The 27734-nt window shown below is 46.9% G+C and overlaps 1 long non-coding RNA gene across 2 annotated transcripts; it reads left to right on the top strand.

The window, feature by feature from the left end:
• The first annotated feature begins 4301 nt into the window (after positions 1 to 4301).
• LOC104003602 (uncharacterized) lies at positions 4302 to 25176 on the top strand. 2 transcript variants are annotated; one of them, XR_010154265.1, is made up of 5 exons: positions 4302 to 5049; positions 5722 to 5847; positions 10152 to 10292; positions 19770 to 19966; positions 25006 to 25176. It is a non-coding gene; the product is annotated as an uncharacterized LOC104003602 (long non-coding RNA). The 2 variants fall into 2 exon arrangements; XR_676280.5 differs by lacking the exon at positions 5722 to 5847 and having other exon boundaries at positions 4443 to 5049.
• The last annotated feature ends 2558 nt before the right edge of the window (positions 25177 to 27734 follow it).

The following is a 27734-nucleotide window of genomic DNA, read 5'->3' as shown; positions in this document are numbered from 1 at the left end:
AGTTTATTTATTTTTTGTAGAGATGGGGTCTCACTGTGTTGCTCAAGCTGACCTCAAACTCCTGGGCTCAAGGGATCCTCCCACCTCAGCCTCCCAAAGTGCAATTTCTTATTAATAGGCAGCTGTGCCACTTCTAATCTTTTGCCTGCTCTACCAAAGCTGTGAAGAATAACCTTGCTGTCACAGTGAAAAGTGGGTGAAGGGTGCTCCAGGCAGAGGGGAGGATATGAACAGAGGCTTGCCATGGACACCTGTTGTTTTTGCCTGCCTGCGGCTATTTCCCTTCTTGATTGCCAGTGTTCATGTTTCAGATGGGGCAGATTCCCCCACCAGTGCTGGTGGGAGGGTGTGAGGCACAAGACCCAAGGCTGACTGATCAGTGAAGCCTACCCTACTGATCACAGTGATTGGTTCAGGGATGGTTGTGTCACCCCAGCTGATTCAATGAGCCTTATCCACAGGGCCGCCTTCTTTTTTTTTTTTTTTTGAGACAGAATAGTCTTGCCCTGCAGCCCAGGCTGGAGTGCAGTGGCGCAGTCTCAGCTCACTGCAACCTCTGCCTCCTGGGTTCAAGCGATTCTCCTGCCTCAGCCTCCCAAGTAGCTGGGACTACAAGTTTGCACCACCACGCCCAGCTAATTTTTGTGTTTTTAGTAGAGACAGGGTTTCACCATGTTGGCCAGATGTTCTCAATCTCTTCACCTCGTGATCCGCCCAACTTGGCCTCCCAAAGTGTTGGGATTACAGGCATGAGCCACTGCACCTGGCCCACAGGACCTTTTTCTAGAGCAATAAAGAGGAAATGAGAATCCTCTTTCCACCTGGATGGCTAATTAGGCTGCAACCTTAGGACCATCCTTCCATCCCTTTGGGAGAGACTGAGAATGAAGATAATGCAGTGGAGACTAGGGGCAGCCAAGGGAGACTAGAGCCATCTATGTCTGAATCCACCTTCTTGGGTCCGTCCTTTCTTTTCTTTTCTTTTCTTTTCTTTTCTTTTCTTTTCTTTTCTTTCTTTCTTTCTTTCTTTCTTTCTTTCTTTCTTTCTTTCTTTCTTTCTTTCCTTCCTTCCTTCCTTCCTTCCTCCTTCCTCCTTCATTCCTTCCTTCCTTCCTTCCTCCCTTCCTTCCTTCCTTTCACAGAGTTTCACTCTTGTTGCCCAGGCTGGAGTGCAATGGCGCGATCTCGGCTCACCGCAACCTCCGCCTCCCAGGTTCAAGCAATTCTCCTGCCTCAGTCTGCCGAGTAGCTGGGATTACAGACGCACACCACCATGCCTGGCTAATTTTTGTATTTTTAGTAGAGACGGGGGTTTCACCGTGTTAGCCAGGCTGGTCTCGAACCTGACCTCAGGTGATCCACCCACCTCAGCCTCCCAAAGTGCTGGGATTACAGGCGTGAGCCACCACGCCCGGCCTTCTTGGGACTTTTCGGTTGTATGAGCCTAATACACTCTAAAGGCTTAGTCCAGTTCGAGTTGGGTTTCTGTCACTTGAAACTGAAAGAGTTCTGACTAACCCAGTATGAGGCCGGAAAGGGCTTGGTGCAACTTGGAGGAAGTGAAAGAAGGCACAGAGACCAAGGGGAAGAGCGGTACCAGAAAACTGGCTACAGGCCAGGTCACGGAGGAACTTGTAGGCCACGATGAGCATTTTGGTTTTTAACTCAGTGAACTGGGCCTGGTCTGAAGCAGGAAAGTCACATGAAAATGGCTTCTTCAGGGACACGGGACATTGAAACATGTGGTTATTAGCTTATCAGAGCCAACAAACATTCTGGCTCCCAGTGTGTCAGGTTGAAATTCTGCTGCGAGGGGCACCAGCTGCTAGGATTTTTGTGTCCAAACACCTGCAGTGATCTTTCTTTGGATATGAGCTATCAGAAAAAGGGCAGAATAATACAAAAGTATTTCGGGGATAACAGCTACAGGAAATTACTGATCCATTCCTGTTTTTTTGTTTTTGTTTTTGTTTTAAGAAAGGACAAAACTGTGTGTGTGGGTATTGATTATTGTGTTGATTGGACTATTACACCAAACTGGTAACAGTAATTGCGATAGAAGAGTGGGCTTTCTTCTTTGTACACTTCTTTTTTTTTTTTTTTTTTTGAGACAAAGTTTTGCTCTGTCGCCCAGGCTGAAGTGCAGTGGTGTGATCTTGGCTCGCTGCAAGCTCCACCTCCCAGGTTCAAGCTATTCTCCTGCCTCAGCCTCCTGAGAAGCTGAGATTGTAAGTGCGTGCCACCATGCGTTGCTAATTTTTGTATTTTTATTAGAGACGGGGTTTCGCCATGTTGGTCAGGCTGGTCTTGAACTCCTGACCTCAGGTGATCCACCCGCCTTGGCCTCCCAAAGTGCTGGGATTACAGACGTGAGCCACTGCATCCGGCTCTCTGTTAAATTTTTTAAAACATATATCTTTTTCCCTTTCCATAATGTAGGTCCTATATTATAGAGCAGAGGTTAGCAAACTTTCTCTGTAAAGGGTGCCAGAGTGTAAATATTTTAGGCTTTCTGGGCCATGCAGTCTCTGAATGACTCCATTCAGCTGGGGTACTGCAAAAGCAGCTACAGACATTATGTAAATGAATGAGTTTGCTGTGTTCCTGCAAAACTTTGTTTACAAAACAGGTGCCAGGCCAGGCAAGGTGGTTCATGCCCGTAATCCCAGCACTTTGGGAGGCCGAGGCGGGTGGATCATCTGAGGTCAGGAGTTCAAGACCAGCCTAGGCAACATGGTAAAACCCCGTCTCTACTAAAAATATAAAAATTAGCCGGGCATGGTGGGGCGTGCCTGTAGTCCCAGCTACTCGAGAGGCCGAGACAGGAGAATCACTTGAACCTGGGAGGCGGAGGTTGCAGTGAGCCAAGATCACACCACTGCACTCAAGCCTGGGCAACAGAGGGAGACTCCATCTAAAATAAATAAATAAATAAATAAATAAATAAATAAATAAATAAACAAACAAAAACAGGTGCCAGACTGGGTTTGGTTTTCTGTGGGCCTTGGTTTGCTGACCAGTGTTATAGAAAAGACAACATATAAGGATATATAAGGTGGCTGGGCATGGTGGCTCACACCTATAATCCCAGCACTTTGGGAGTCCAAGGTGGTGGATCGCTTGAACTCAGGAGTTCGAGACCAGCTTGGGCAACATGGTGAAACCCTCTCTCTACCAAAAATACAAAAAATTAGCCAGGCATGGTGGTGTATGCCTATGTTACCAGCTACTCAGGAGGCTGAGGTATGAGGTTGAGGTTATAGTGAGGGAGGTAGAGGCCGGGAAGGTAGAGGTTGCAGTGAGCTGAGTTTACACCACTGCACTCCAGCCTGAGTGACAGAGCGAGAACCCTGTCTCAAAACAAACAAGCAAACGAACAAACAAAGGATATATAATTTTATATTATAAGGATATATTTACCAAGATGTTTGTTGCAGTTTTTTGGGTTTTTTTTTTTTTTTTTTTTTTTGGAGACAGGATCTCTGTCTGTCTGTATGATTGATGGAGACCTGGTTTTTCCCATTCAGCAACTATTCGCCCCCCAAATCGTGATAACAGCACCCGATTTCCCTTCCCCACCTTCAGTCCCTGTGGAATGCATGGGGTGCCTCAACTGCCTCTGCTCAACAGGAGACACATGAGCCAGCATTGTGTTTGAGCTGGCTCGAACTAGCTCACTAGAGCTGATGGGACATGACAAGAGTTCTGTAAACCGGTTGACACTACATTGGTAATTGAAATCGGCTATGGTTTCAAGCTAATGGGGGTACTTACATCATAGAAATCAGGAAACACTACAAGTCAAAACTTTTATTTTCTCAAAAAGACTATTGTTAGACATTTATCAACACACCACTGCGTGTAGCTCAGATCTGGTCAATCAGAGGGCCACAGCTTCCTGGCCATAGAGCAGGACTGGGCACAGAACTCAAGCAAGACCATGAAAGTCAGCTCAGGTGTTAGAAAGGGTGCTCTGTTCTACTGGGGCTCCTGGACTGGTAGGATTAAGCCCACAGTTGTGAGAAGCCACTAATAGAGGATATAAGGTGTAAGGAACTAAAAGATAGTGAAAGTTCAAGTCCTGTTGACATTATTTGAGGCCCTTGATTCAGCATTGCCTAAAACTAGAATGTCCCCTGTGCTACAAGCCAGTATATGTACTACATTCTCTTTCTAGCATATACTGCTGGTGCCCTATAGCAAATCCCCTTGGCCTGCTTCTGAGATTAGCTACAACTGTGATGGACAGGCTGGCAGCTCCCACCTCACACACACATCTGTTTCTCTTCTTCTTCTTCTTCTTTCTTGAGAGAGTCTCACTCTGTCACCCAAGCTAAACTGTAGTGGCGTGATCTCAGCTCACTGCAACCTCCGCCTCCTGGGCTCAGGTGATCCTCCCACACTAGTCTCTTTTTTATTATTTTGAGATGGAGTTTCACTCTGTTGCATAGGCTGGAGTGCAGTGGGGCGATCTCGGCTCACTGACACCTCCACCTCCCAGGTTCAAGTGATTCTCCTAACTCAGCCTCCCAAGTAGCTGGGATTACAGGTGCAAGCCACCACACCCAGCTAATTTTTGTATTTTTGTAGAGATGGGGTTTCACCATGTTGACCAGTCTGGTCTTGAAATCCTGACCTCAAGTAATCCACTTGCCTCAGCCTCCCAAAGTGCTGGGTTTACAGGCATGAGCCACCGCATCTGACTTTTCTTTTCTCTTGAGACAAAGTCTTGCTCTGTTGCCCAGGCTGCGGACAGTGGCATGATCACAGCTCACTGCAGCCTCAACCTCCTAGACTCGAGCAATTTTCTCACTTCAGCCTCCTGAGTTGCTGGGACCACAGGTGCACGCACCACCCCCTGGCTTTTATTTTTTATTTTTTTTATTTTTTGGCAGAGACAGTGTCGCCTTATGTTGCCCAGGCTGAACACCTGTGTCTCTTAACCTAAGAGCTGTCTCCAGCACAGGATGCAAGACAGCCCCAAAAAAGTGTTAGGGACTTAAAGCCACCAGAAGCTATTCTTAACCAATGGAATACAGGAGTCAATGGGTAAGTACCCCAGCTTCTCAGTTCCCTGGAGGGACAATTGTGATTTGGGTTTTTTTTTTTTCCTACCTGCATCAAAAAAGGAATGCAGAAAATATGTCCACCATATATTCTATAGCTCAGGGAATTTTTTTTTAAGACTGGATGAGGGCCAGGCACGGTGGCTCACACCTGTAATCCCAGCACTTTGGGAGGCCGAGGCGGGCGGATCACAAGGTCAGGAAATCAAGACCATCCTGGCTAACATGGTGAAACCCCGTCTCTACTAAAAAAAAATACAAAAAATTAGCCGTGTGTGGTGGTGGGTGCCTGTAGTCCTAGCTACTCGGGAGGCTGAGGCAGGAGAATGGCGTGAACCTGGGAGGCAGAGCTTGCAGTGAGCTGAGATCACGCCACTGCACTCCAGCCTGGGCGACAGAGTGAGACTCCATCTCAAAAAAAAAAAAAAAAAAAAAAAGACTGGATGAGGCTCTCTAACCCAGATGCATACCAGGTTTTGAGGCTCAGAGCTTAGTGAAACTAAGCCTTGTGTCCCACAAAATTCTGATGCTCATGCAAGAAATATCCAACTGGGGAGGATACTCTGTCCGTGGACTGATTTGCCCAGGCACAAATTCAGGCTGAAAATAGCAAACTAAAGTTAGCCGAGATGTTCTGCCTTGTGGCCTCCTTCAGGAACATCCTGTCCAGAGGAAAGGATATTTAAGGAGAAAGGAAGCAGCACAAGTTCGACTCAGCCAAGAAACAGAGGAAGGACATCCCAAGCACGAAGTGGGGCACCGGTCTGTGTTCCAGCGAGAGGTGGGGGATAAACAACCATGAAACATCTACTGCGTGTGTGTGTATTCATGTATTTTACAGATATTCTCTTCTCTCACTTTGTCCTTTATGTTTTTAATTTTCCTTAAACTTCTTGTTCTCTCTGTTCACTTACACATTGGTTTTTGTTTGTTTGTTTGTTTGTTTGTTTCTTTTGGGACGGAGTCTTGCTCTGTCGCCCAGGCTGAAGTGCAGTGGCATGATATCAGCTCACTGCAACCTCTGCCTCCGAGGTTCAAGTGATTCTTCTGCCTCAGCCTCTCAAGTAGCTGGGATTACAGGTGCCTGCCACCACACCTGGCCAATTTTTGTATTTTTAGTAGAGATGGGGTTTCACCATGTTGGCCAGGCTGTTCTCCAACTCCTGACCTCAAGTGATCCGCCCACCTTGGCCTCCCAAAGTGCTGGGATTACAGGCGTGAGCCACTGCACCCAGCTTACTGATCTGATCTTGGAAGCACAGTTGGTCAGTGCATTTTGCTACAATGATTTGGGATTTGTATTTGGAGACTCATTTGCAAGAAATATAGGCACATCCTAAACTAGCCTGAACAAAAAGTTTGGAGGACATCAGGTGAACCTGAACCCAGGGGCTCAACATGGCTGGTTTCCATTTCTCTATCATCTCTCGGTTCTTCTCCAAGTCGGCTTTCCTCTCCTGTAGCTTTGCCTACATGCTGGTTCTGGGGTTATTTCTCACCAGCACAGCAACACCAATGGAAAGGGAAAATACCCCTGACAATAGTTCCAAGAACAAACTGAGGAGGGCTTCGTTGGCTCAGTCTGAGTTACCATAAGCCAATCACTTAGCCAGGAAGATACAATGTTTTTTGGGGGTTTTTTGGTGGGGAGACGGAGTTTCATTCTTGTTGCCCAGGCTGGAGTGCGGTGGCGCAATCCCGGCTCACTGCAGCTTCCACCTCCCGGGTTCAAGTGATTATCCCATCTCAGCCACCAAGTAGCTGGGACTATGCCACCACGCCCAGCTACTTTCTTTTTCTTTCTTTCTTTCTCTTTCTTCTTTTTTTTTTTTTTTTTTTTTTTTGTATTTTTAGTAAGGATGGGGTTTCACCATGTTAGTCAGGCTGGTCTCAAACTCCTGACCTCAAATGATCCACCTGCCTCAGCCTCCCAAAGTGCTGGGATTACAGGCGTGAGCCACAGCACCCGGCCAAACCATTTTAAAGTATACAATTCAGGCCGGGCGCAGTGGCTCACACCTGTAATCCCAGCACTTTGGGAGGCCAAGGTGGGCAGATCACGAGGTCAGGAGACCAGCCTGACCAACATGGTGAAACCCCATCTCTACTAAAAATAACAAAAATTAGCTGGGCATGGTGGTGCGTGTCTGTAATTCCAGCTACTCAGTAGGCTGAGGCAGGAGAATCGCTTGAAGGGAGGTGGAGGTTGCAGTGAGCTGAGATCATGAGACTGCACTCCAGTCTGGGTGACAGAGCGAGACTCAGTCTCAAAAATAAATAAATAAAATAAAATAAAGTATACAATTCAGTGGCCTTTTCTTTTTCTCAACAGTGAATTTTATTTATTTATTTATTTATTTAGACAGAGGCGAGGTTTCCCTATGTTGCCCAGGCTGCTCAAACTCCTGGCCTCAAGTGATCCTTCTGCCTCAGCCTCCCAAAGTGCTGGGATTATAGGCATGAGCCACTGCACCTGGCCTGTCCCAGTAATATTTGTTGAAATACAAAATTGATTTTCTTCAGTGAATTACCCTGGTGACTTTGTTGAAGAGAATTTGGCCATATATGTGTCAGTTTCAGCTGGGCTTTCTTTTTCTTTTTTTTTTTTGAGACGGAGTCTTGATCTGTCTCCCAGGCTGGAGTGCAGTGGCGCATCTCCGCTCACTGCAAGCTCCGCCTCCCAGGTTCACACCATTCTCCTGCCTCAGTCTCCCAAGTAGATGGGACCACAGGCGCCCGTCACCATGCCTGGCTAATTTTTTGTATTTTTTTTAGTAGAGACAGGGTTTCACAGTGTTAGCCAGGATGGTCTCGATCTCCTGACCTTGTGATCTGCCCGCCTCGGCCTCCCAAAGTGCTAGGATTACAGGCGTGAGCCACCGCACCCAGCTAGCTGGACTTTCTATTCTCTTCCACTAACCTTTCTTTATTTTATTTTTTTTTGTTTTGAGATGTGGTCTTTCTCTGTTGCCCAGGCTGGAGTGCAGTGGTAGGATTATAGCACACTGCAGCCTTGACCTCTTGTGCTCAAGCAATCCTCCTGCCTCAGCCCCTCAAGTAGCTGGGAGCACAGGTACATGCCACCACACCCAGCTAATTTTTTGTAGAGATGGCATCTTGTTGTGCTGCCCAAGCCGGTCTTGAACTCCTGGGCTCAAGCAATCCTCCCACCTCAGCCTCACAAAGTCCTGGGATTACAGGCATGAGCCATCATGCCCTACAAATCTTTCTGTTACCTTTTCAAATATGTAAATTGTCCATGGATACCCAATCATACAACACAATTGCCCTTGTTCATACAAGTATTTTCTGAGTCTAATCTGTGCCAGTCATTGGGCATACAGTGGTGCTCAGGACCCAGCACCTTCCCTGGCCTCATGGAGCTTGAGGTAGTAAACATCTGCTGGTTTTGCCTGCTCAAAATCCTCCCCGCTTCAGCTTCAAGCAACAACTTCCTCCTCTCCACTGGAGAGCCACTGCCCATCCACTCTCACCCTACGTGTTCAGAGAAGGCTGATCTCAGCATTCCCTTCAAAAGGTGGATGCATAGGCCAGGTGCGGTGGCTCATGCCTGTGATCCCATCCCAGCACTTTGGGAGGCCGAGGCAGGTGAATCACCAGGTCAGGGGTTCAAGACCAGCCTGGCCAACATAGTGAAACCCTGTCTCTACTAAAAATACAAAAATTAGCCAGGCATGGTGGTGCACACCTGTAATCCCAACTATTCAGGAGGGTGAGGCAGGAGAATCGCTTGAACCCAGGAGGTGGAGGTTGCAGTGAGCTGAGATCGTGCCATTGCACTCCAGCCTGGGCAACAGAGCGAGACTGTCTCAAAAACCAACAAACAAAAAAAGGTGGATGCATGATCCAGGTTTGGCGACATTTTTCTAGACCTGCCAGTAAGATGTAGTTTTCTATACTCTGGTTTTTGAAGTTGGGGAGCTACAGGGGGCACTATTGCCTGAGATTCTCCTCCTGAGAAGCCAACATGGAGGACATGAGGGTCTCCAGGTGGAGATCAACAAGTACTTACCCTGTGGCCATCATTCTGGCTGTGCCTGAAGCTCACGAGGCTCCTGGGATTTCCAATTCTATGAGTCAATAAATTTTGTTATAATTATAATTCTGTTTATCTTTTTACTTTTTTTTTTTGAGACTTTTTTTTTTGTCACCCAGGCTAAAGTGAGTGGTGCAATCTCCGCTCACTGCAACCTCCGCCTCCCGGGTTCAAGGGTTTCTCCCTGCCTCAGCCTCCCGAGTAGCTGGAACTACAGGCGCGTACCACCATGCCTGGCTAATTTTTGTATTTTTAGTAGAGATGGGGTTTCACCATGTTGGCCAGACTAACCTCAGGTGATCCGCCTGCCTCGGCCTCCCAAAGTGCCGCGGTGTGAGCCACTGCGCCCAGCCTTACCTTTTTACTTAACACCATTAGAGTTGAGCCTGCTTGCCCTCTGCTCAATATAAAAGAGTTAATGCAGGCAAAAAGGACAAAGGCTGGGTCAACACAGGCATCTCGGGGCAATTCCTTGGCCAACTTTTGAGGCAATGGTTATGAATTCCCTCCTTTGAAGGCCTCTGTCTAGCCCCTCTATCCAATCAAATAACAAGTCCCTAGAGAACAGTATTTTTCACACTGAGGATTATGACCCACTAGTGAATCATGAAGTGAATTTATTGGGTTACAGCCAGCACTTTTTAAAAAATGAAATAGAAAAGAATACAAAGAATAGAAAATATCAGAGGGCATTCCATGTTGCAAGCCTAAGTATTGTTAATAAAAATTTTTCTGTTGTGTGCATGTGTGTACCGAGTCACCATGTAAAATGTATTTGTCACTGTGGGATACAGTCGAATAGGCTGGAAAACCTCCACTGTAGAGTAATCCGTGGCAGACTCTGTGGGCTGCCCACCCAATAACCCTCCCTGCCTTTCTCCTTGCTGAGAGAATTATGATTTTGTTAAGGAATGGAAGCAGCCATGTGTTTATAGGGAGGTTGAGCTGTGTGGAATAATGGGTGGGGGCTAAGCCTCTTTATAGCCCAGGGAGTGAGTGCTGTTGTTGTTGTTGTTGTTTTGAGACAGGGTCTTGCTGTGTCTCCCAGGATGGAGTGCAGTGGCACGATCATAGCTCACCACAGCCTCCACCTCCTGGGCTCAAATGATCCTCCCACCTCAGCCTCCCAAGCAGCTAGGACTACAAGTGCACACCGCCACCACCTCCAGGTAATTTTTTTAATTTTTATTTATTTTATTTTTTTGAGATGGAGTCTCGCACTGTCGCCCAGGCTGGAGTGCAGTGGCACAATCTTGGCTCACTGAACCTCCACTTCCAGGTTCAAGCAATTCTCCTGTCTCAGCCACCCAAGTAGTTGGAATTACAGGTGTGCGCCACCATGCCCAACTAATTTTGCTATTTTTAGTAGAGACAGGATTTCATCATGTTGGCCAGGCTGGTCTCGAATTCCTGCCCTCAAGTGATCCACCTGCCTCGGCCTCCCAAAGTGCTGGGATTACAGGCATGAGCCACTACACTTGGCCTATTTTTATATTTTAGAGACGGAGTCTCAATATGTTGCTCAGGCTGGTCTCAAACTTCTGGGCTCAAGGGATCCTCAGAGAGCGAGTTTTAATCAATCTAAGTCAGTGGTTCTCCAGTTGTGAATGCTGAATCCTCAAGACCTTTCCAAGAGGTCCACAAAGCCTTCTTTTTTGCAACAACATACCTGTATGAGACCAGAATTCCTGTGTATTTAAAGCAAAACAGAATATCACAATGGGTTGAATGCAGAAGCAGACATGAAAATCCAGCTTCTTCTGTTAAGCAGACATCAAAGAGATAATAGCAAAATGCAAAACAGGGCCACTATGCCACTTGGAGGCCAAGGCCAGAGGATCGCTTGAGCCCCGGAGTTCAAGACCAGCCTGGGGAACACAGAAGGACCTTGTCTCTACAAAAATTATGAAGTAATTAGCTGGATGTGGTGCTGCACGCCTGTGCTTCCTGGTACTCAGGATGCTGAGGAAGGAGGATCGCTTCAGCCCAGGAGGTCGAGGCTGCAGGGAGCTATGATTGCATCACTGCACTCTAGCCTGGGAAACAGAGCACGAACCTGTCTAAAACAAACACACAAAGAAACACACAAAAAATGCCACGCTTTGCACTATTTTTTGTCTTGCAAAGTATAGCTATTTTTCATAAAAAAATTATTTGTGTTACTATGTAAAGGGTAATTTTGAATAAACTAATAAATACATGTTTAATTTTTTCACTTTTAACTTCTAATATAGCAAATATCAATAGACATAACCACATAAACCAAAGCTCTTTGGAGTCATTAATAACCTGACAACAGCTTTTTTGTCTCATTTTGTTTTGTTTTGTTTTGAGACGGAGTCTCACTCTGTCACCCAGGCTGGAGTGCAGTGGCGTGATCTCGGCTCACTGCAACCTCCGCCTCCCAGGTTCAAGCGATTCTCCCGCCTTAGCTTCCCGAGTAGCTGGGATTACAGGTGCGTGCCAACACGCCCAGCTAATATGTGTATTTTTAGCAGAGATAGGGTTTCACCATGTTAGCCAGGCTGGTCTCAAACTCCCGACCTCAGGTGATCCACCCACCTCGGCCTCCCAAAGTGCTGGGATTACAGGCATGAGCCACCGTGCCTGGTCCTGAGACAACCATTTGAGAACACTGACCTAAGCCACTCATGCTTGTTTCCTTCGACTTGCCAGTGATTTTATTAGGAATGTGATGCAATTCTAGTAAATAAGATTTAAAGTTAGCTGAAGACTTCCGAGGAAGTTTTCCTGCTAGAAAAATAAAAAAGAAGAGCAGCATGGGAGGAAACAGGTTCTCTTCTTCTACTCCACTGGGTTAATGTGTATGTGATGTGCCTCCTGGAGCAGTGGCAGCCATATTACAACTATGAGGTTACAAGGTTGAGAAAAAAGCCAACACCCTGAGGATGGCAGAGTGAAGAGATGGAAAGAATAAGGGTCCTTGAAGATAGTGTTGAGCCTCTGTATCCACCAGCCCAGGACCACCTATCTCTGGATTTCTTGTTCTGTAAGATAATAAATCTCTCCCCACAGATCATAAAATCTATAAAGCCAGAGTTTTTCTTGGATTTTCAGGAGTGGTGAGGGGGTTGGTCTGTTTTATTCATTGCCATATCCCCAGCACCTAGAACAGTACCTGGAACATAGTAAGTGACAGGAAAATGTTTGTAGAATAAATGAATGACTCCTTAAAGATATTCCTTGTTGTATTTTGTTATTCTTGTTACTTATAGCCAAAACACCGTGTGTGTGTGTGTGTGTGTGTGTGTATGTGTGTGTGTGTGTGTGTGTGTGTGTGAGGATCTTGCTGTGTCACTAAGGCTGCAGTGCAGTGGCCTGATCATGGCTCACTGCAGCCTTGACCTGCTGGACTCAAGTGATCCTCCTGACTCAGCCTCCCAAAGTGCTGGGATTACAGGTGTGAGCCACTGCTCACAGCTCAAAACATTTTTAATTGATTCAAACGTCCAGCCCTACTCCAATTTCTGCTTATGGGAATTCTTTTCAGCCATCCTCCTCAGTAAGCCTTTCATCAAACAGTGTCTCAGCCCAAGTTGAGCATGCCCTAACTTTTTTTTTGAGATGGAGTTTCGCTTTTGTTGCCCAGGCTGGAGTACAGTGGCGTGATCTCGGCTCACCGCAACCCCTGTCTCCCAGGTTCAAGTGATTCTCCTGCCTCAGCCTTCCGAGTAGCTGGGATTACAGGCATGCATCACCATGCCCAGCTAATTTTGTATTTTCAGTAGAGACAGGGTTTCTCCATGTTGGTCAGGCTGGTCTCGAACTCTCAACCTCAGGTGATCCGCCTGCCTCAGCCTCCCAAAGTGCTGGGGTTACAGGCGTGAGCCACTGCGCCCAGCCACGCATGCCCTAATTTATAACCTCACAACACCATGGGGCTATATCTATTTCAGAACTTGTCACTTTTTTGCGGGGGGCAGGGGGTGGCTGTCTCTTTGGTCTATTTCACTAGAAGTGGAGGTCAGAGGCTTATTAGTTTGGGTAAAATCTAGGCTGCTATAACACAGAGACTTTAAGTTTAGTAGCTTAAACAAAATCAAGTATATATCTCTCTCACTAACAACCCAAGTTAGGAGGTCCTAGGGTAGCAGGGAGGCAATGGCCAGCTTCAACACACAGCTTCAATCTCTGGGTCGAGGTACCTGCTCTAGGTCCTGCCATCACACCAGCATCCTGGCCAGTGGAAAATGGCAGAAAAGGGGGCAAAGGGAGAACATATCCATTCCTTTTAATAGCATGACCCACTAAGTGATGATAAAGTGTGTCAGAGCAAAAAAAAAAAATAGCATGACCTAGAAGGAACATTTATCATTGTTGCTTATATCTCACTGACCAGAACTCAGTCACATCAACACTTAGATCCAAAGCAGGCTGAGAAATGTAGTCATTGGGCCGGGCACAGCGGCTCACACCTGTAACCTCAGCACTTTGGGAGGCCGAGGCAGGCAGATCACCTGAGATCAGGAGTTCAAGACCAGCCTGGCCAACATGGTGAAAACCTGTCTCTACTAAAAATACAAAAATATCCAGGCATGGTGGTGGGTGCCTGTAATCCCAGCTACTCAGGAGGCTGAGGCAAGAGAATTGCTTGAACCCAGGAGTTGCAGTGAGCCAAGATCACGCCACTGCACTCCAGCCTGGGTGGCAGACCTAGACTCTGTCTCAAAAAAAAAAAAAAAAGAAAAGAAAAAAAAAAAAAGAAATGTAGTCATCGGGGGCCGGCCATGGTGGCTCACCCCTGTAATCCTGGCACTTTGGGAGGTCAAGGTGGGCAGATCACCTGAGATCAGGAGCTGGAGACCAACCTGGCCCACATGGTGAAACCCCATCTCTACTAAAAATACAAAAATTAGCCAGGCGCAGTGGCCGGCACCTGTAGTCCCAGCTACTCGGGAGCCTGAGGCAGGAGAATCACTGACCCGGGAGGTGGGGGTTGCAGTGAGCCAAGATTGTGCCACTGCACTCCAGCCTGGGCAACAGAGTGAGACGCCGTCTCAAAACAAAAAAAGAGAAATGTAGTCATCAACTGGATAAACATGCACCCACCTAAAACTCATAACTTCTGTTATTAAAGAAAGAAGGGGAAAAAAAGAGATATTAGTGCTGAAACAGCTGTCTCTGCCATAATACTCAGTTTGATTCATCCTTGTATCCTCAGAGCCTCAGAAAGGCTTGGCACATAGTGTTGAGGAAAAGTTTAATGAAAGAACAAGGCCAGGCTCAGTGGCTCACACCTGTAATCCCAGCACTTTGGGAGGCCGAGGCGGGTGGATCGCGAGGTCAGGGGATCGAGACCATCCTGGCTAACACGGTGAAACCCCGTCTCTACTAAAAATACAAAAAATCAGCCAGGCGTGGTGGCGGGCGCTGTAGTCCCAGCTACTTGGGAGGCTGAGGCAGGGGAATGGCGTGAACCCGGCGGGCGGAGCTTGCAGTGAGCCGAGATTGCACCACTGCACTCCAGCCTGGGAGACAGAGCAAGACTCCATCTCAAAAAAAAAAAAAAAAAAGAAAGAAAGAACAAATGAGAAAGAACAGAACCCAAGAATCTTGCTTTTTTTTTTTTTCTTTTTGAGACAAGGTCTTATTCTGTCACCCAGCCTGGAGTGCAGTGGTGCAATCACAGCTCACTGCAGCCTCGACCTCCTGGGCCCAAGCAATCCTCCCACCTCAGTGTTCTGAGTAGCTGGAACCACAAGCACGCACCACCACGCCTGGCTTCTTTTTTTTTTTAGACGGAGTCTGGCTCTGTCGCCCAAGCTGAAGTGCAATGCCGCGATCTCGGCTCACTGCAACCTCCACCTCTCGGGTTCAAGCGATTCTCCTGCCTCAGCTTCCCGAGCAGCTGGGATTACAGGCACCCGCCACCACACCCGGCGAATTTTTGTATTTTTAGTAGAGACGGGGTTTCACCATATTGGCCAGGCCGTTCTCGAATCGAACTCGTGACCTCAAGTGATCCGCCCACCTCAGCCTCCCAAAGTGCTGGGATTACAGGCGTGAGCCACCGCGCTCGGCATTTTTTTTTTTTTTTTTTTTTTTTTTTGGTAGAGATGCGGTCTCTCTACGTTGCCCAGGATGGTCTCAAACTCCTGGGCTCAAGTGATTCTCCCAATTAGGCCTCCCAAAGTGTTGGGATTACAGGTGTGAGCCACAGCCCCAGGCCAAGAATACTACTCTTGATGGATATACCATTAATCTGGAAATCAAACAGAAACCAGAAGAGACAATATTAGCTCATGAACACAGCCAGTCGTGTTGGCTCATGCCTGCAGTCCTAGCGCTTTGGGAGGCAGAGGCAGGAAGACCACTTGACCCCAGTAGTTCAAGACCAGCCTGGGCAAAATGGCGAAAACGCTTCTCTACAAAAAATACTAAAATTAGCCGGACATGGTGGTGCGCACCTTTAATCTCAGCTACTCGGGAAGCTGAGGCAGGAGAATCTCTTGAACCCAGGTGGCGGAGGTTTCAGTGAGCCAAGATCGCACCATTGCACTCCAGCCTGGGCGAGAGAGAGAGACTGTCTCAAAAAAAAAAAAAAGGCCGGGTGCGGTGGCTCACGCCCTGTAATCCCAGCACTTTGGGAAGCCAAGGCGGGCGGATCACGAGGTCAGGAGATGGAGACCATCCTTGCTAACATGGTGAAACCCCGTCTCTACTAAAAAAATACAAAAAAATTAGCTGGGCGTGGTGGCAGGCGCCTGTAGTCCCAGCTACTGGGGAGGCTGAGGCATGGGAATGGCGTGAACCTGGGAGGTGGAGCTTGCAGTGAGCCGAGATTGCGCCACTACACTCCAGCCTGGGCGACAGATTGAGACTCCGTCTCAAAAAAAAAATAAAATAAAAGACATTGTGCACTTTAAATATACCCAGATCCTAAGATCCTAGCACAGTTGGAGCCAGGTGCTCAAAGATGTCTTCAGAATCTTCTAGTCCTTCATGCTGTCAGCGTCTTCTGTGAGGCTTCACTCTCAGTGTGGTGAGAGGGGCCAGCAGTCTCAAGAAAGGCGTGCCTCTGACAGTTTCAGCAGGAAGTGGTAGGAAATGAATCCTCTGATTGGCCCAGTTTGGGTCATGTGCCCAGATATGACCAATCACATTGGCCAGATGGATGAAGCCCTCCGATTGGCTAGGTCTGGGTCACATGTTCACATCAAGCGTTGAGAGATCCAGATCTGGAGTAGAAGAACGAAAGTGATTGGCAAGAGTCTGCTCAGCAGGAAAAGCTCTACTGATCTACTCCATAGCTCCCTCTCTGTCTGGCTCCTGTTTCATTCTTCCCATTACAAAAATCCAGGGAAACTATTGGGCAAAGGCAGAGTCTCCTCCAAGGGCCTCAGTTGCTGGGCAGACAAAGACCAAATGGTCTTTTCTTTAAGGGGGCGGGGTGCTATAATCACTTATATTAATTATTCAACCACATAAATTGACTTCCAGGACTCTGGATATATTTCGGGGGAAGAGTCTAAATAATTCATATTTGACTCATAATACGTGCATATTCTAATACCAAATAATTGGAAAATTATACACCAGAAATACTGTTCATGCAAAAATGCATTGTTACTCTCTGCATAAAGGAGGCATTGCAGGCATAATTAATAATGATGGTGCCATAATAACAGTAAGTCTAATTCTGTGTTAAATTCTGTTTGATTATAATGCATTAAGTCTATGATTTAACGGTTTTATACATGTACATGCACACGCATATAATTTTACATAAAATCATAAATGTGATCATATCATATATGTTGGGGGAAAGAAAGTTTTTGTTTTTTGTTTTTTTTGTTTTGTGAGATGGAGTTTTGCTCTTGTCACCCAGTCTGGAGTGCAATGGCACAATCTCAGCTCACCACAACCTCCACCTCCCAGTTTCAAGTGATTCTCCTGCTTCAACCTCCCGAGTAGCTGGGATTACAGGGGCTCACCACCACGCCCAGCTAATTTTTACATTTTTAGTAGAGACGGGGTTTCACCATGTTAGCCAGGCTAGTCTCGAACTCCTGACCTCTGGTAATCCACCCCTGCCCTTGGCCTCCCAAAGTGCTGGGATTACAGGCGTGAGCCAACATGCCCGGCCAGGAAGTTTCTTCTAGAGAAATCTTTTTGGTTTTTCTTTCTTTTTTCTCTTGGCTTCTCCTTCCCTATTTCTCCTTTTTCTCTCCCGTTCTCACCTCGGATTTGTATGCTCCCATCTTTTTCTCCATGCCTAGGTAATTTTATACAAATACACATATACGGCCAGGCTCGGGGGCTCATACCTTTAACCCCAGCACTTTGGGAAGCCGAGGCAGGCGGATCACTTGAGGTCAGGAGTTTGAGAACAGTCTGGCCAACATGGTGAAACCCCGTCTCTACTAAAAATACAAAAATTAGCCAGGTGTGGTGGGCTCCTGTAATCCCAGCTACTCAGGAGGCTGAGGCACGAGAATTGCTTGAACCAGGAGGTGAAGTTGCAGTGAGCTGAGATTGCGCCACTGCACTCCAGCCTGGGCAACAGAGCAAGACTATATCTGGAAAAACAAACGAACAACAACAAAAAAAACAAATACACATATACATACATATTTGGATACACGTACATGTATATGTAAATATAGACATGCAAACATACTACATACACATTGAATACACAGGAGTTTATATAAATAGCATCATGTTATACTCATTTTTCTGTATCCTCCTTTTCTCATTTAACACATCACATTGACATCCCTCCAGGCCACCTGGCAAAGAGCATTTTAGTGGCTGTACAATATTCTGTGGTGTGGCTATACCGTGATCTATTCAGAAACTCTATAAGGATGGATATTTACTTTGTTTGCCATTTTTGCCAAGATGAACAATATTGCACAAATCTTCTTGCACATATATTCTTACATATTAGTTCCCAATAGTGGAACTTATCCCATGGAAATGTTAAAAGGCCTTGCCCAAAGGCTGTAACAATAATGTATTAGGGTTGCCGGGCGCGGTGGCTCATGCCTGTAATCCCAGCACTTTGGGAGGCCGAGGCGGGTGGATCACATGAGGTCAGGAGTTTGACACCAGCCTGGCCAACATGCTGAAGCCCGGTCCCTACTAAAAATACAAAAAATTAGCCACGTGCGGTGGCGCATGCCTGTAATCCCAGCTACTCGGGAGGCTGAGGCAGGAGAATCACTTGAACCTGGAAGGCAGAGGTTGCAGTGAGCAGAGATGGCACCATTGCACTCCAGCCTAGGCAACAATAGAGAAACAATGTCTCAAAAAAAAAAAAAAAAAAAAGCACAATAACGTAGAGCCAGGCGAGGTGGCTCACGCCTGTAATCCCAGCACTTTGGGAGGCTAAGGTGGGTGGATCACCTGAGCTCAGGAGTTTGAGACCAGCCTGGCCAATGTAGTGAAACCTCATCTCTACTAAAAATACAAAAAATTAGCTGGGCATGGTGGTGGGCACCTGTAATCCCAGCTACTCGGGAGACTGAGGCAGGAGAATTGCTTGAACCCAGCAGGCAGAGGTTGCAATGAGCCGAGATGGCGCCATTGCACTCCAGCTTGGGCAACAAGAGCAAAACTCAGGTCTAAAAAAAAAAAAAAAGTATTAGAGTTTTTTTCCTTATGGCCACCAGCAATAACTGTTAAGGTTCTTTGTTTTTCTTTCTCTCCTTCCCTTCCTCTGCCTTCTGTGTCTCCTCCCCCTCTCCCTCTTCCTTTTCCTTCTCCTTCATTTAAATTAAGGTGAAGTTCACATAAGGGAAAATTAACCAAAGTGGTATTTACCACATTCACAATGCTGTGTAACCACCACCTCTATCTAGTTCTAAAACATTTCTATCACCTCAAAAGGAAACCCCATACCCACTTCAGCTGTTTGTGCAAAGGCAAGGTCATTAAGCATTGAGTGGCAGCCAGAAGGACTTGGCAGAATACAGGCATGGATAAATTGGCTAATTTTAGTTCACAAATGCTGCATTTTAATAACCGTTAATAACTCACATAGTGAATTACTATTAAGTCGCCCCTGGATGCATATAGACCTGAAATGAGTTCTGGCGGTGTCTGTCATTCAGGGGCAAGAACTGAAAGGAGGACAAGAGATTTCAATATTCTAGAACACTGTGGCTTCTGTGATCTTTCTTGTGACAGATACAGCCTACTAGCTACGCCAACTACCATCACTAACCTGTGACTCTTTTCTTCTTCCTATTTTTTTTTTTAATTTATTTTTTGAGACGAACTTTCGTTGTTGTTGCCCAGGCTGGAGTGCAATGGCATGATCTCGGCTCACTGCAACCTCCACCTCCCAGGTTCAAGCGATTCTCCTGTCTCAGCTTCCCGAGTAGCAGGGATTACAGGCATGCACCTGGGATACAGGCCACCACGCCTGGCTAATTTTGTATTTTCAGTAGAGACGGGGTTTCACCATGTTGGCCAGGCTGGTCTCAAACTCCTGATCTCAGGTGATCCACCTGTCTTGGTTTCCCAAAGTGCTGGGATTACAGGCGTGAGCCACCGTGCCCGGCCATTCTTCTTCCTATTTTAGAAGTTGGAAAGCTTCACATTTGTTCTCCCAGGTTCCTTTGCAACTGCAGTTGCCAACTCTGCTGTTGGATTTCCAAGAAATGTTTGCTTTCCAGATAAAAGGGAGAGACACAACTGGCTCCAGCCCTTTTCCTGCCTCTTCCTGCTTTGAATACTCACATGATACCTGGAGCTGCAGCAGCCATCTTGTTTACCAAGAAGAAAAGCCAAGATGATCACAGAATAGCCAGCACTGGTATTGTTCCACCAGCGACAGCAGATACTTACCTCCAGATTTTTGGGGAAAAAAAATGTAAGCCACTCTTTTTTTCCTTTCTTCTGTTTTGTTTGTTTGTTTTGTTTTGTTTTTGTTTTTATGAGACAAAAGTGAATCACAGGTCAGAGATGCAAAGGTTGCTGGCCTGTCACACATGCCCTGTGTTGGGCTGGAATGCAGTGGTGTGAACGTGGCTCACTGTAGCCTTGACATCCTGGGCTCCAGTGATCCTTCCCACTCAGCCTCTCGATTAGCTGAGACTGCAGGCATGCACCACCACACCCAGCTAATTTATTTTTTGTAGAGTGTGGTCTTGCCATGTTGCCCAGGCTCGTCTCAAACTCCTGGGCTCAAGCAGTTCTCCTGCCTCGGCTTCCCAAAGTGCTGGGATTACAGGCATGAGCCACTGTGCCTGGCCATGTAAGCCATCCTAAATCATGGTTTCTGCTATTTAAAGCCCAAAGCCCAGAAAGTTCCTAACTGATTCATTTCTTATGCTACTTAGGTGCAACACTAATATGCCATAATTATAATTATACTTATGATTTCTTTTAGCTTGGGAATTCAAAAGTCCGTTCCTCAAGTGAAATCTTTTTTTTTTTTTTTTTTTTTAAGACAGGATCTCCCTCTGCCACTCAGGCTGAGGGCAGTGGTGAGATCACAGCTCACTGAAGCCTCCACTTCCCAGGCTCAAGTGATCCTCCCACCTCAGCCTCCCGAGTAACTGGGAGTACAGGTGCGTGCCATCACACCCTGCTAATTTTTCATATTTTGTAGAGACAGTGTTTTGCTATGTTGCCCAGGCTAGTCTCGAGCTCCTGGGCTCAAGGGATCCTCTTGCCTCAGCCTCCCAAGTGCTGGGATTCCATGTGTGAGCCACCTCGCCAGGCCCGAAGTGAAATATTATTAAGCTCCTAGAGAGTTGGCACCCCCAGGATTTCTTTTTTAATGAATTGGAAATTCAAGGTTGAAAAATAGATAAAAAACAAATCAGGCTGGGCACGGTGGCTCACGCCTGTAATCCCAGCACTTTGGGAGGCCGAGGCGGGTAGATCATCTGAGATCAGGAGTTCAAGACCAGCCTCACCAACATGGTGAAGCCTCGTCTCTACTAAAAAGACAAAAAATTAGCCGGGTGTGGTGGTGCACGCCTGTAATCCCAGCTACAGGGAGGCTGAGACAGGAGAATTGCTTGAACCTGGCAGGTGGAGGTTGCAGTGAGCCGAGATTGCGCCATTTCACTTCAGCCTAGGCGACAGAGCGAGACTCCATCTCCAAAAAAACCAACCGAACAAACAAATCAGTCCGGGTGTGGTGGCTCACACCTGTAATCCCAGCACTTTGGGAGGCTGAGGCGGGCAGATCACCTGAGGTCGGGAGTTTGAGACCAGCCTGACCAACATGGAGAAACCCCGTCTCTACTAAAAATACAAAATTAGCCAGGTGTGGTGGCACATGCCTGTAATCCCAGCTACTTGGGAGGCTTAGGCAGGAGAATCACTTGAACCCGGGAGACAGAGGTTGCAGTAAGCCGAGATTGTGCCATCGCACTCCAGCCTGGGCAACAAGAGGAAAACTCCATCTCAAAAACAAAAACTAATCACAGCAGCCTGGGCAACATGGTGAAACCTTGCCTCTACAAAAAATACAAGAATTAGCCAGGTGTAGTGGCAGGCACCTGTAGTCCCACCTACTTAGGAGGCTGAGGTTGAAGGATTGCTTGAGCCTGGGAGGTTGAGGCTGCAGTGAGCCATGATCATGCCACAAACTCCAGCCTGGGTGACAAAGTGAGACTGTATCTCAATACAAAAGCAAATCACAGGGGCCAGGCACAGAGGCTCACACCTGTAATCCCAGAACTTTGGGAGGCTGAGGCAGGCGGATCACCTGAGGTCAGGAGTTCAAGACCAGCCTGGCCAACATGGTGAAACCCCGCCTCTACTAAAAATAAAAAAATTAGCTGGGCGTGATGGCAGGTGCCTGTAATCCCAGCTACTCAGGACGCTGAGGCAGGAGAATCACTTGAACCCAGGAGGCAGAGGTTGCAGTGAGCCAAGATCTCGCCATTGCACTCCAGCCTAAGTGACAAGAGCAAAACTCCAACTCAAAAAAAAAGCAAATCACAGGTAAGAGATGCAAAGGACACAGGCCTGTCACACATGTCCTGTGTTGTGCTTGAACTCTGGTAATTTTATTTACATTTATTTATTTATTTATTTTGAGATAGAGTCTTACTGTGTTGCCTAGGCTGGAGTGCAGTGGTATGATCTCGACTCACTGCAATCTCCACCTCCTGGGTTCAAGCAATTCTCATGACTTAGCCTCCCGAGGAGCAGGAACTAGGCGTGTGCCACCACACCCGGCTAATTTTTGTATTTTTAGTAGAGATGGGGTTTTGCCATGTTGGTCAGGCTGGTCTCGAACTCCTGACCTCAAGTTATCCTCCTGCCTCGGCCACCCAAAGTGCTGGGATTACAGGTGTGAGCCACTGCACCTGGACTGAACACTGGTAATTTTTAAATGAAATACATTTATTACTTTTTACAAATACTCAAGTAAAAGACCAAAAAAAATTCAAATTTAATTTTAATTTAAATCATTGTAAGATGTATGGGATTAATATCCACACTCAGGATTTCTCAGTACTCACTTTTCATAAAAATCAGCTCAAAATAAAACATACCTAGAAAATTGCAGAATAGAGGGTCCTGTGGTGCCTATCTAGTCTCTGTTCCTCTAGGGGGAATGTAGTGGGGTCTTAAGATACCCTCTTGGCTGGGTGCAGTGGTTCACGTCTCTAATCCCAGCACTTTGGGAGGCCAAGACAGCCAGGTTACTTGAAGTCAGGAGTTCAAGATCAGCCTGGCCAACACATTGAAACCTTGTCTCTACTAAAAACACAAAAATTAGCCAGGCGTGGTGGCGTGTGCCTGTAGTTCCAGCTACTCGAGAGGCTGAGGCAGGAGAATCACTTGAACCTGGCAGGTGGAAGTTGCAGTGAGCTGAAATCACGCCATTGCACTCCAGCCTGGGTGACAACAGCAAAACTCCACCTCAAAAAAAAAAAGATACCCTTTTAGAGCCAGGCGTGGTGGCTCACACCTGTAATCCTAACACTTTGGAAGGCCAAGGCAGGCAGATCACCTAAGGTCAGGAGTTCGAGACCAGCCTGGCCAACATGATGAAACCTTATCTCTACTAAAAATACAAGAATAAGCCAGGTGTGATGGCCGGTGCCTGTCATGATCTGATTATCTGAAAGCAAAAGGAACAAAACTGAAGTGCAATGAATGAATGAGCTCACATGTGTCTTGTTTAGCCTTAGAATTCATATTTAGCAAAATAAGTAAGCCTGTGCTCCTCACCTGAACTCCTGGATAACTCACTGTGGATATTTACACATCACTGGGTAGCTGTCTGTCATGTCTCATTTATTCCCACACATGGGCTCATTCATTCATTCAACAAACATTTGCAGACAGCCCCTTCTCTGCTGTGCTGCCCGTTGCTTTCATGCAGTGTATCTTCCTACTTTCTCTAGTAAGTCTGCCTTTTTTTACCAAAAAAAGAAAAAACAAACATTTGTCCTATGACCTACTGTATGCCTAGCACCAGGATGGGTGGGGTTAGTCTGACTTCTTTTGAGTGACCTAAGCCCAACTCAAATTGGCTTGTGTAAAAAAGAATTTGGCTGGGTATGGTGGCTCACGCCTGTGATCCAGCACTTTGGGAGGCTGAGGCAGGTGGATCACTTGAGGCCAGGAGTGTGAGACCAGCCTGGCCAACGTGGCAAAACCCCGTCTCTACTGAAAATAAAAAAATTAGCTGGACATGGTGGTACGCACCTGTAATCCCAGCTACTTGGGAGTCTGAGGTAAGAGAATCACTTGAACCTGGGAGGCAGAAGTTGCAGTGAGCTGAGATTGTACCACTGCACTCCAGTGTAAACGACAGAATGAGACTCTGTCTCAATAAATAAATAGGGAATTTACTGGCTTATGTAACTCTATGAAACTTATGTAACTTATAAAAGCTCTAGTGCAAGTCGCCTTCAGGCATGGTTGGTTCTCACAGTATGAGAATTACCCTCTCTCTTCATCTCTCAGCTATACTTTCTTCTGTGGAGGCCTGCTTCACCCTCAGGTAGCTTCTACCCTGAGATCATAGCAGTCCTGGCCTCTACCCACTCTAGCTTAACCACCCACAGAGAAAGGGAAAGCCCTTTTCCCAACAGTTCCAGTGAGAGTCCTGACCTGGCTCTAATTTGATTCGGTTTGAGTCACATGCCTTCACTGGATTGATCGGGAGGTGCTAGATGGTTGTTGGCCAGTGTGTCGTCACCTGGTCACACCAGTAAGTAAGAGATTCAGTCCCATCTGAATCACGTGGATTGAGAATGACGGAAAAGGTAGTTTCCCAAAAGAATGCTAGGGCACAGTGACCAAAAAAAGAAGAATGGATGCTGGCCATGCAAAAAACAACAGATGTCCAACTATAGACATGACAAAAATGAATAAAATACCTTTTATGGGACTATAGAACCCCCACATGCACCTGGCAGGAGTGTGGGCTGGCAGCTGCTATGTGGGAGAGCAACCTGGCAGTGTTTTGCACCCACATAGCCTATGCCCCGGCATCTCCTTCCTGGGGAGAAGAGGCAGTGATGTGTGTGGAGGCGGCCATATGGGGGCCATTGCTAGGAGAGTACTTTGGTAAAATGTGGTGAATGCACAGAAAATGGGGAAGCCGAAGAAATGGACTAGATATTTACAGAGACCCGTGTTGAGATCTTCAAAACAGAGTGAAAATGAAAACCAAAGAACTCTGTAACAGGAGGCTATTTGTGTAAATGTAAAACGCATGTCACGGTGAGTAATCAAGATAGCGTTGCCCTTGGGGGATGTGACTAAAAGGAAGCACAGAGCTGCCCAATGAAATATTGCATTTCCCAGCTTTCTTTGCAACTAGGCGTGGCCACATGACAAGGTTCTGGCCAATGGGATGGGAACTTCCTGGACCAAGACCATAAATGGAAAAGAGAGTGCCCTCCCTCTCTCTTCCTTTCTTTCCTGCAGGAGCTGGAGTGACTCTCTTGGTCCCTAAGGTGGAAGCCATGTGTTGAGGACACTGAGCAACAAGATAGGAGGAGCCTGGGGCCCAGCCAGAGAACAGGAAGCCACCCAAATAGCTCTCAACCCCTTATAGATGGACTACTAAATGGGAAATAAAGTAGACTGTTCTCTCTTGATCTTTGTACAGAATCTATGTGCTAACTAATATATTGCTCACTGGGAGGCTGAGACAGGATAGCTTGAGCCCAGCTTGAGCCCAGGAGTTCGACACCAGCCTGGGCAACATAGCAAGACCTCGTCTCTACTTAAAAAAAAAAAAAAAAATTAGCGGGGCATGGTGGCACGTGCCTATAGTCCCAGCTACTCGGGAGGCTGAGGCAGGAGGATGGCTTGAGCTCAAGAGCCAGAGGTTGTAGTGAGCTAATATCACACCACTGTATTCCAATCTAGGTGACAGAGACCCTGTCTCAACAAAATAAAACAAAAAAACCGTAGTGCTCAATAGGTTGATATTATCATGACTTTCTCCTCAGTTGTCATTATGATGATTATTTTATTGACCTAAAGCATTATGTACAGTTCAGCAAAGTCTTGTGGTGCCTTAACAAACAATGGAGGCAGTAACCCTTAGAGTTCTTGAGTTGCAGGTGTAGGAAACCACTGCTGACTCAAGTAAAAATATTGGTAGAATATGGTGTAGCTTATTGACTCAAAAGAAAGGCTGGAGGCCGTGTGTGGTGGCTCATCCCTGTAATCCCAGCACTTTGGGAAGCCAAGATGGGCGGATCACCTGAGGTCAGGAGTTTGAGACCAGCCTGGCCAATATGGCGAAACGCTGTCTCTACTAAAAATACAAAAATTAGCTAGGCGTGGTGGTGCACGCCTGTAATCCCAGCTACTAGGGAGGCTGAGGCAGGAGGATTGCTTAAACCTAGGAGGCAGAGGTTGCAATGAGCCGAGATCACACCATTGCATTCCAGCCTGGGCGACAGAGTGAGACTCCGTCTCAAAAAAAAAAAAAGGCTGAAACTAGGCTTCTGGAAGGCTAGGATCTGAGGCAAGTCCTGGAATCCAGGTGACAGGAACTCATCAGCATTGGAGTAAAAGAGATATTCAAAACAGAGTGAAAAGTAAGTATAAATAACAGGAGGCTGGCTGAGCACGGTGGCTCACGCCTGTAATCCCAGGACTTTGGGAGGCCAAGGCGGGTGGATCATGAGGTCTGGAGATCGAGACCATCCTGGCTAACATGGAGAAACCCCATCTCTACTAAAAATGAAAAAAAAAAATTAGCCGGGCGTGGTGGTGGGCGCCTGTAGTCCCAGCTACTCGAGAGGCTGAGGCAGGAGAATGGCTTGAACCTGAGAGGCGGAGCTTGCAGTGAGCCAAGATCGCGCCACTGCACTCCAGCCTGGGCAACAGAGCGAGACTCCGTCTCAAAAAAAAAAACAGGAGGCTATTTGTGTAAATGTAAAACCCATGTCACGGTGAGTAATCAAGATAGTGCTGCCCTTGGGGGATGTGACTAAAAGGAAGCACAGAGCTGCCCAATTAAGTATTACATTTCCCAGCTTTCTTTGCAGCTAGGCATGACCACATGACAAGGCCACATGTGGATGTGGGGCAGAGTGGACAGGGAAGTTGTGTTTGCACAAAAGCATCTACCTGTGATGTTTAAGTTGAGATGGATGAAAAGAAACTGGCCATGTGCAGATACTGGAAGAGAGAATCCCACGCAATATGCCATTGGAAAGGAATCTTAGTTTGAGAAATTCAAGAGGTGCCAGTGGTGGGGGTGGTGTGGGCGTGGCAGGGGATAGACTCTTGGAGAACAAAATGATGAAGAAGGCAGAGAATGTATGAGATGAAATCAGAGGCCAGGAAAAGATCATGGAGGAACTTGGAGGCCACTGAAGAGAGTCTGGGGCCAGGCACAGTGACTCACACCTGTAATCCCAACTCTTTGGGAGGCTGAGGCCAGAGGATTGCTTGAGCTCAGGAGTTCAGGACCAGCCTGGGCAACACAGGGAGACCCCCATCTCTACAAACAAATATAAAAATTAAAAAATTGGCCAGGCGCAGTGGCTCACACCTGTAATCCCAGCACTTTGGGAGGCCAAGGCAGATAGATCACGAGGTTGGGAGTTCAAGACCAGCCTGGTCAACATGGTGAAACCCTGTCTCTACTAAAAATACAAAAATTAGCCAGGCATGGTGGCAGACACCTGTAATCCTGGCTACTCTGGAGGCTGAGGCAGAGAATTGCTTGAACCCAGGAAGCAGAGGTTGCACTGAGCTGAGATCATGCCACTGCACTCCAGCTGGGTGACAGAGCGAGACTCCATCTCAAAAAATAATAATAATAATAATAATTTTTTTAAAATTAAAAAATTAGGCCAGGTGCAGTGGCTCATGCCTGTAATCCCAGCACTTTGGGAGGCTGAGGTGGGTGGATCACCTGGGGTCAGAAGTTCGAGACTAGCCTGGCCAACATGGTGAAACCCTGTCCCTACTAAAAATATAAAAATTAGCCAGACATGGTAGCATGCACCTGTAATCCCAGCTACTTGGGAGGCTGAGGCAGGAGAATTGCTTAAACCCGGGAGGTGGAGGTTGCAGTGAGCTGAGATCTTGGCATTGCACTCCAGCCTGGGTGACAAGCAAGACACTCCATCTCAAAAAAAAAGAAACTCAGGCGTGGTGGGGGACACCTGTGGTCCCAGCTACTTGGG

Source organism: Pan troglodytes, chromosome 21 (genome assembly GCF_028858775.2).
Source record: "Pan troglodytes isolate AG18354 chromosome 21, NHGRI_mPanTro3-v2.0_pri, whole genome shotgun sequence".
NCBI lineage: Eukaryota > Metazoa > Chordata > Mammalia > Primates > Hominidae > Pan > Pan troglodytes.
The sequence above is the reverse complement of the archived record's forward strand: the minus strand, read 5'-3'. Positions and strand labels throughout refer to the sequence as shown.